Genomic DNA, 7,657 nt, shown 5'->3' with positions numbered 1-7,657 from the left:
GCTAGTATATGTCCTCCCGTGACCCTTAAGAGAACTATGGGGAAAAACACTTACCCCAGAGTTCTCTTTTAAAGCCTAATTTCAGCCAACATTTTTCTTTTAAATTTTGGAATAGAGTTGACAAAAGTGGACATTTTTGTTGGGTTTTTACTAGGGATTAACTGAAATGAAATTTTTAGACCGAAACCGAAAATGATTTTTTTTCCAACCTTTTTAAAATAGTTAAAATTATTTTTTAATTATTTTATTTTAATGTATTTTATTTTTTTTATTCTTTACTGTTAGGGGCTGTGGGGAAATATCAGGGGTCCAGACCCCTGATATTTCCATTTTAAAATAGAAAAAGACATAGAGTCCTCAATATTGTTTTTTTGTAGCCCCACACTCAATGACCAGGGAGCTCTCACTAGAGAGGCTTCCTGTTTATTCGCAATCGGGAGATAGTAAATATTTACTTGCTATGAATGGACAGGAAGCCTCTGTACTAAGCTGCTTCCGGTTCATTCATAATGTAAGCAGATGTTAAATATTTACTATATCCACATTCATTCATGAATGAACAGGAAATGATGTAGAGCACTTCCTGTTCATTCATAACTGGGGACATAGTAAACTTACTATGTAAACATAGTAAACTTACTATGTCCTCAGTTATTTACAAACACCCAGTGATTAGTACTGATCGATGAGTGTTTGTGCTCCACTCTCCACCCTGACAGCTTCTCTCCTGATCGCTAGGCGCCAGGAGCTGGATCAGCTCTGTGTCCCCTCTGATCCCCGCCTCCTCTACTGGCACAGGTGACACTACTGGGGAGATGTTTGCTCACTTCCTGTGAAAAAAAAATATTTCTAGTTCTCCACTCTACTAAAAATATGTTTGCCTGCGTCCTAATTGAATTGGATTGAGATTCGCCATGTCCTAACAGGAAGTGATTGAACACAGGCAGCAATGAAAACCTGACAGAGGCTCTAACTGTTCCCCGCTCTATCCAAAATTGAAGCTGAAATCTGGGCACATATTTTGATTTAAATATATCCCTCAATAGCTGCAAGGAATATAAATCTAACCCTTATGTATGGTATTGTAGTGTGATTGTATTGTCTCTCCATATGCTGTAAAGCGCTGCGCAATCTGTTGGCGCTATTTCAATCCTGAATAATAATAACCATAATAATAATAATCTAATCTGTGTGCACCAAATTCATTTTTAAACCCAGTAAAAATAGCAGTGACATCATCACTGTGCTGTACATGCAGAGAACAGAGTTTTGGGTGGTACCCAGCAGACTCCACCCACTACAGGCTCCCTGCAGATAACTACAGGAGGGGGTGGATAAAAGACCAGTCACCCTTCACAAGAAGAGAGAGCGGTCTTTATTACAGAAGTTCCTGCACAAAGGCAAAGTTTTAAGCTGGATCACTGCACAGATCTGGGAAAAAATACACAAAGCACATCAAGATCTGAGTAAAAATAAACACACCTCTTGTATCCAGATAACATTATCTTATTGCGGAGTTCAACATGAAATAATTTGTTTTGTGCAGGGCTTTAAGAAAACATGACGAAACACATTCCGGATGTCATTGCAGCTGTTTTTTTCACTCCGATTACAAAGTAAAAGGAAACATTGTCTCGGTTGCTATGGGCAAGAAGGACACTTTGCTATTTTGCAGCTTTATATGAATCGGCCTCTCAGTATCCCAGTTCAGGGAAATTGTTTTTGGCAAAGTAAACCTGAAATTATGATTCCTCAGAGTGTCTCTTATAAAGTCTTGTCCTCTATGGTGAATCGTGTTGGAGAATGTCCGCGATAGAAAAGCCATTTAGGTTTTTTAAAGCTTTTCTTCCATCAGATTTACTATTTTATGATTTGATGTCTCATTAAAGAAGAACATTTATTAATCCATGCAGTGGGGCTCCCCCCCCCCCTTTTCTTGAAAGAAGAAGTTAACCCTTGCAGTGTGGGGGAATCCCCACTGGAAGGGTTAATAAAAGTCTTGCCCAGAGTTCTTCTTTAATTGTTAAGTTGTGCCGCGCTACAATCCATTTGTATATGGGTTAAAGAACGTTTTTTTCTTTTTGACTCTATAGTATTATTTGTGCTTCAGCACGTTGTGACGTTAGAGCGCTTCGGGACATGCTGTGGTGCGCAAAAATGCAACATCGCTTTTATGTGACCTGAAACATAAGGCAAATTGCCTTGTTCTTGCGCTGGGACTACGATGACACTGCACTGCAACGCTGCTGGGGTCCCCGGTTCATATCCCGATCAGGACACTATCTGCATGATGTTTGCATGTTCTCCTTGTGCTTGCGTGGGTTTTCTCCAAGTACTCTGGTTTTAATTGGCCCCTGTCTAAATTGGCCTTGTACTGCAGGGACCTTGGATTGTAAGCTCTTTGGGGGCAGGGACTGATGTGAATGTAGAGTATGTAAAGCGCTGTATGTATATAATAAATAAACAAACAAGCCCGTATTCTTCATCAGGAAAGAACTAAACTGTAGTGTGGAAAAACTAGGTCATGCAAATTTAACAATTTGTGATTCTCACAATTTTTGAACAAAGCACACTAAGGGGCTGATGTATAAACATTTCTCTCAGCGTATAGCTGGGCAAATGCCATTCGCAGATGATTACTGCCACAAGATGGAGCCGAGGAGCATAGGAATTCCTATGCTCTTCGGCTCCATCTACTGGTGGGAAGTGTGAATAGGCTCTTAGAGCCTCTGTTTGGTTTGTTAATCTTTGGGGGTTATTCACTATGGAGCCATAGGATACAGCCGTAGCTTCGGCTGATCCTTTGGCTCGCCTCTGCCCTTCGGTTCAGTCGAACCGAAGGGCTGCTTCGGCTGTCACTGAGCCGAAGTGACAGTCCAAGCGTGGGGAAAGGTCAGCTGGAAGGCCGACCTTTCTCCACGCAAATGAAAGCGGGGCAGTCCAATTTGAGAATAAGTCTCGGAGGTGCCGCTTGGCGACATTCGGCTATTCACTCACTGCCGTTCGGCCACTATGAGAATAGGGGCGAACGGAGGCAAGTGAGCTGCCGGAGCTTCGGCTCGACTGATCCAGATGTTAGATCGGCTGAGTCGAAGTCCTTTCTGCACCGAAGGCAACCGATGTACAGCTGATTTTAGCCGATGAAGTCTGAAGTGAATAGCCTTCGGCAGCTTTGTGAATAACATCCTTTGTGTCCCCATTGGGGATATTATTACTCACTTCCTGGCTGGGTGATCACGCAGAGGTGAAATTGCTCCAGACCGGACCGCTTTAAAAAATACTTTTTTTTTAAGATTATAACAATATAGTGGGAAAGGTTAAAATCCCTATCAGCACTTTAAAGGAGAACTATGGGGTAAGTGTTTTTACCCATAGTTCTCCTAAGGCTAAGGATCACGGGAGGACGCATTACTGTCGAGATCCACCCAGCTGCGTGATTGACAGCTGGCTCTGCCTATCTAGAGGCAAAGCCAGCTGTACCCGCCCCCTCCCCTGTTCGTTCCTCCAGTCAGCGCTGGAGAGTCGGAGTGGCGAGGGGGGAATCCCTGCAGGGAGTCGTGAGTGACAGTCACGGCTCTCTGCAGGAACAGGATCGAAAAGTGAGCGAGCGACGGTATGTGCTCGCGCACTTCCCGATCTATTGAGCCGAAGTGTGACAGTTTCATTGTCACACATCGGCTCGAACTATGAGGATGAGTGAAAATCACTCACCTCATAGTTCTCCTTTAATGCAAACTGCGGCTTTGCAGGGGAGACTTCCCCTCACTTCCTGCACTGGTGATCACATGGGAAACTAGGGGAAATGTCTCCAGCTGGCACACAGCTATAAAATAGCTGAGATAGATTAGAACTGTCAGAGCATTTTATTGCTGTCATTTTATTGCTGTCACATGTCAAATTCTGAATACATATTATTATTACATAGCATTATTATACATAGTACATTATTATACATTTACATAGTACATATTATCTGAAAACTTCACAAAGACGGTCCAGCAATAATAAATGACCTCAAGTCCTCGCTGACGTGCTGCGCCACATGGCTATTCTGGGAGAAACACGCATAATTCCACATTTATAATTCCATAATAAAATAATGCAGTGAGGCAGCTCTCTATATACGAAGCGTGACTCATCGGATGGGGTCATCTCTGGAAGTAATTCCTCCCACATTCCTCACATTTGAACATCTCACTCATACAATATGAGTAATAGAATTCAATCGCCCCCATCCAACGTTCCATAAACTCACTCCATGTAGGTTTTTCCTTCCTTATCCCGAGGTTTACCATAAAAAGTGTCAATGCCTATAAAAAGGGCGCACGCTGACGTAGAGGAGGACTTGTGGCTGCTTCCATAGTCACAATGGAGCTTCATATAAACTGCCTTTCCATAAATAATAAAGACTTTATCTAAATGCTGCTTATTGCAGAGGGATTACTAAGCTCTATGATGGGTGTACTTCTATCTGTAGGTTCAAAGGATATGCAAAGCCAAATTGTTTTTAGTTTTGGAGACACAGATTATTGCAGCTCTGTTATGATTAATACAACATTAAATTTATTTTTATATTATTATTAACAATAATAATATAAGTACCTGCATGTGACCTGGTATTAGCCTTTTACAGCAGGGCTGGAGTTTGAGAGGAGGAAGCAGCACAAGGAGCCAATCAGCTCATGCACTGACAAGATGCATGCGGATAAGAGGAGAAAGCAGAGTGACAGTGAGATGAGCTCATCACTGTACTGCTTCTCCTTTCACTGTCCAGTCACAGGCCGGAGCAGGTCCAGGAGTTGAGCTCAGAGAAAGTGGGTTTAAAGTTTGAGAAAAATGTCCATTCTGCTCCTTTGATTTTTTTCACCACTGTGCTTGAGATAGATCACCCATATGACCCCAATTAACTTTTAGAAAATTGAACGAACATTCCAGAAGTACATTTTTTAAACAAAATTCTACAGGTGTATGGCCAGGTTTCCATTTTGTTCTGATGGCCGTTGTCATGGGTACTGAAATGTAAAGTCTGGGTTAACTTTTCTGACCATGCTTCATGTTACATATTTAGGGTGTATAATAAAACATGATCACATCGCAAACATCTTCCAGCCCCTACCTGCCCCCCTCCACTTACCTGAATCGCAGGGTTGTTCTTCCCGCAGGCTGCTGCCACATTGACAGATCCTTTGCCAGGATGTGTGAATGGAGAAAATAAAAGTGCCATCAGCCACCCCTGCAGAGCGGCTTGTATTTCTCAATGGAATACAAGTATGGTGACATCACCACACTTGTAGTTCATTCATTCTTCCTCCTGTCCATGTTACTGAATGAACAGACATAGATGGCAGGGAGAACCTGCAGGAGCCAGAGTGTTGCACACGTGATCCACTTATCGCAGTTTCAATGCTTTACTGGCTCCGAAGCGGGGAAAAAAAGCAAAAAATAAAATAATAATAATAATAAAAAATGCATATTTTTTATTTTATGAAGAAGTGTGACTGTTACATTTTTTTTCTAAAAGGACTTGGGCTTCAAGCTCGCCATATACCAGTAGAATTTAATCTGAAATTCAATGTTTTAATAGTTATTGGGGTCAAATCGATGATCATTTTCAGCTGTAGGGATGAGGAAGATTGGAGGAAGAGGATGGAACATTTTTCTTATCTTATCTGAACAAATGAAATTCTAACTGTGGATGTGATTTCTATTCAGGATAGAATGTATTGTTGTAACACACATCTGCTGACCAATGTTTCATCCGGAATTAGAACTTTTGTGGTCAAAAACAATCCTTCTTTAAACACACCCCTTTAAGTACACCCCTTCATGGAAACAGTATTCCTTGATGACAGTGGCCTTTTTCAGCAGGATAATATGCCCTGCCACACTGCAAAAATGGTTCTTGAATGGTTTGAGGAACACAATATAAAGTTTGAGGTGTTGATTTGGCCTCCAAATTCTCCAGATCTCAATCCAGTCGAGCATCTGTGGGATGTGTTGGAAAAGTAAGTCGGATCCATGGCGTTCTCACCTCACAACTTACAGGACTTAAAGGATCTGCTACTGAAGGTTTGATGGCAGATACCACAGCATACCATCAGAGGTCTAGTGGAGTCCATTCCTCGACGGGTCAGGGCTCAATATTTGGCAGGTGCTCATAATGTTATGACTGATCGGTATATGTGGGATGGTGAACGCAATGCATCAGAGATATAGTCTATACAATATTTTTATAAATGTAAATACATTTTGCTTTACATTCTTTCATTGATCTCATGCGCTATAACAGAATAATAATAATATGTCTGGAATTCCATTCAACTAGAAGGTCTGTATGAATTTTTTAAGGGCTTCCAAACAGAATTAGCTGATACAATGATGGCATCATCCAACGCTCTGACAAACAATTTTTCAGAATTTTGAACAAGAGTTCAAACAAAATTCTATCCGTGTATGGCCAGCATTAGAGAAATGTTTTAGATTTAGATATACTCTAAATATTATTTAGAGTATATACACAAGTATGTACTGTATATACATTGCTTGTATGGGGTGCCGATCTGAGCGCCCCCCTCCGCGACCCCCTCTCCCGCTTATCCCGGGCTCCTCTGTGCCCAGTGCGAGCCCAGGACCAGGATGGTGGCTCTCTGACAGGGGATCAGAGGGAGATCGGTACACAATCTTCCTCCGGTTCCCTCTCCGGTGTCAGAATGTGGAAGTGATGTATATTACAAGTACAGCATGGCATACATAATGAGGGCAATTTATCAAAACTGGTCAAATCTGGAGCAGACAGAATCTGTAGCAGATTGCCCATAGCAACCAATCAGATTCCATCTTTCATTTTCAAAGCTTAACTGTAGAGAGAAGCTGATTGGTTACTATGGGCAACTTTCCCTGTCTGCTCTGGTTTCGATAAATTCCCCCCAATGAGTAATAATGGTTGCCTCTATATTAATATTTATATTCAACATGAACCAGGAAGGTGCTACATCATGATAATACCATGACTGATGATTACCTTCAAGCTCTCTGGCACCTGTATCTGCCCCTGTACTGTGCCATCTTCTGGACTTCCCACCAAGAGTGACACTAGATTAAGCTGGCCATACACATTTAGCCCGTTGGCTGGATGAAAAAAAAAAACCCTCGATTCCCCTATCCACACTAAACAGCAAAGATGGGGGAATCTCCCAGTGTTGGCTGAATTCAAGCAGATCAAACAAATATATATTGCCCAGCAAAGTATTTCTTTACATTTTTGCCAAAGCACTCACAGACATCATGCTTCTGAACAGCTCCAACTCTCTCAGCTCAGCTTCCCTGAACTTCCTGTCCAGTAGAAGTTTACAAAGGACAGAGCAGTCCCCAGCAGCTCTCCATCTACTAGCTTGCTGTCACGCCTGTATGGATAATGGTCACGTGCATCACAGCTGCGGAGGCTTCTCAGGTCTGGTACCCTGGTTTCACTCTCTATGTGAACTGAGAGTTAGGGTACCTTGCATCACAGCCTCAGGGTCAGTAAGAGAGTGGCAAGGGTTAACGTTAAGAGTGCTACTGGATGAGCGGTGGATAACTTCAAGGGTTAATGCTTTTGCAGGATCTAGAAGGTTATCTACAACAGTAGCAGTGATCAGTCCCCCAGTATAGTAGTTAA

Source organism: Nanorana parkeri, unplaced genomic scaffold (genome assembly GCF_000935625.1).
Source record: "Nanorana parkeri isolate BGI_ZX_2015 unplaced genomic scaffold, ASM93562v1 scaffold14, whole genome shotgun sequence".
Lineage (NCBI taxonomy): Eukaryota > Metazoa > Chordata > Amphibia > Anura > Dicroglossidae > Nanorana > Nanorana parkeri.
Note: the sequence above shows the minus strand (reverse complement) of the source record.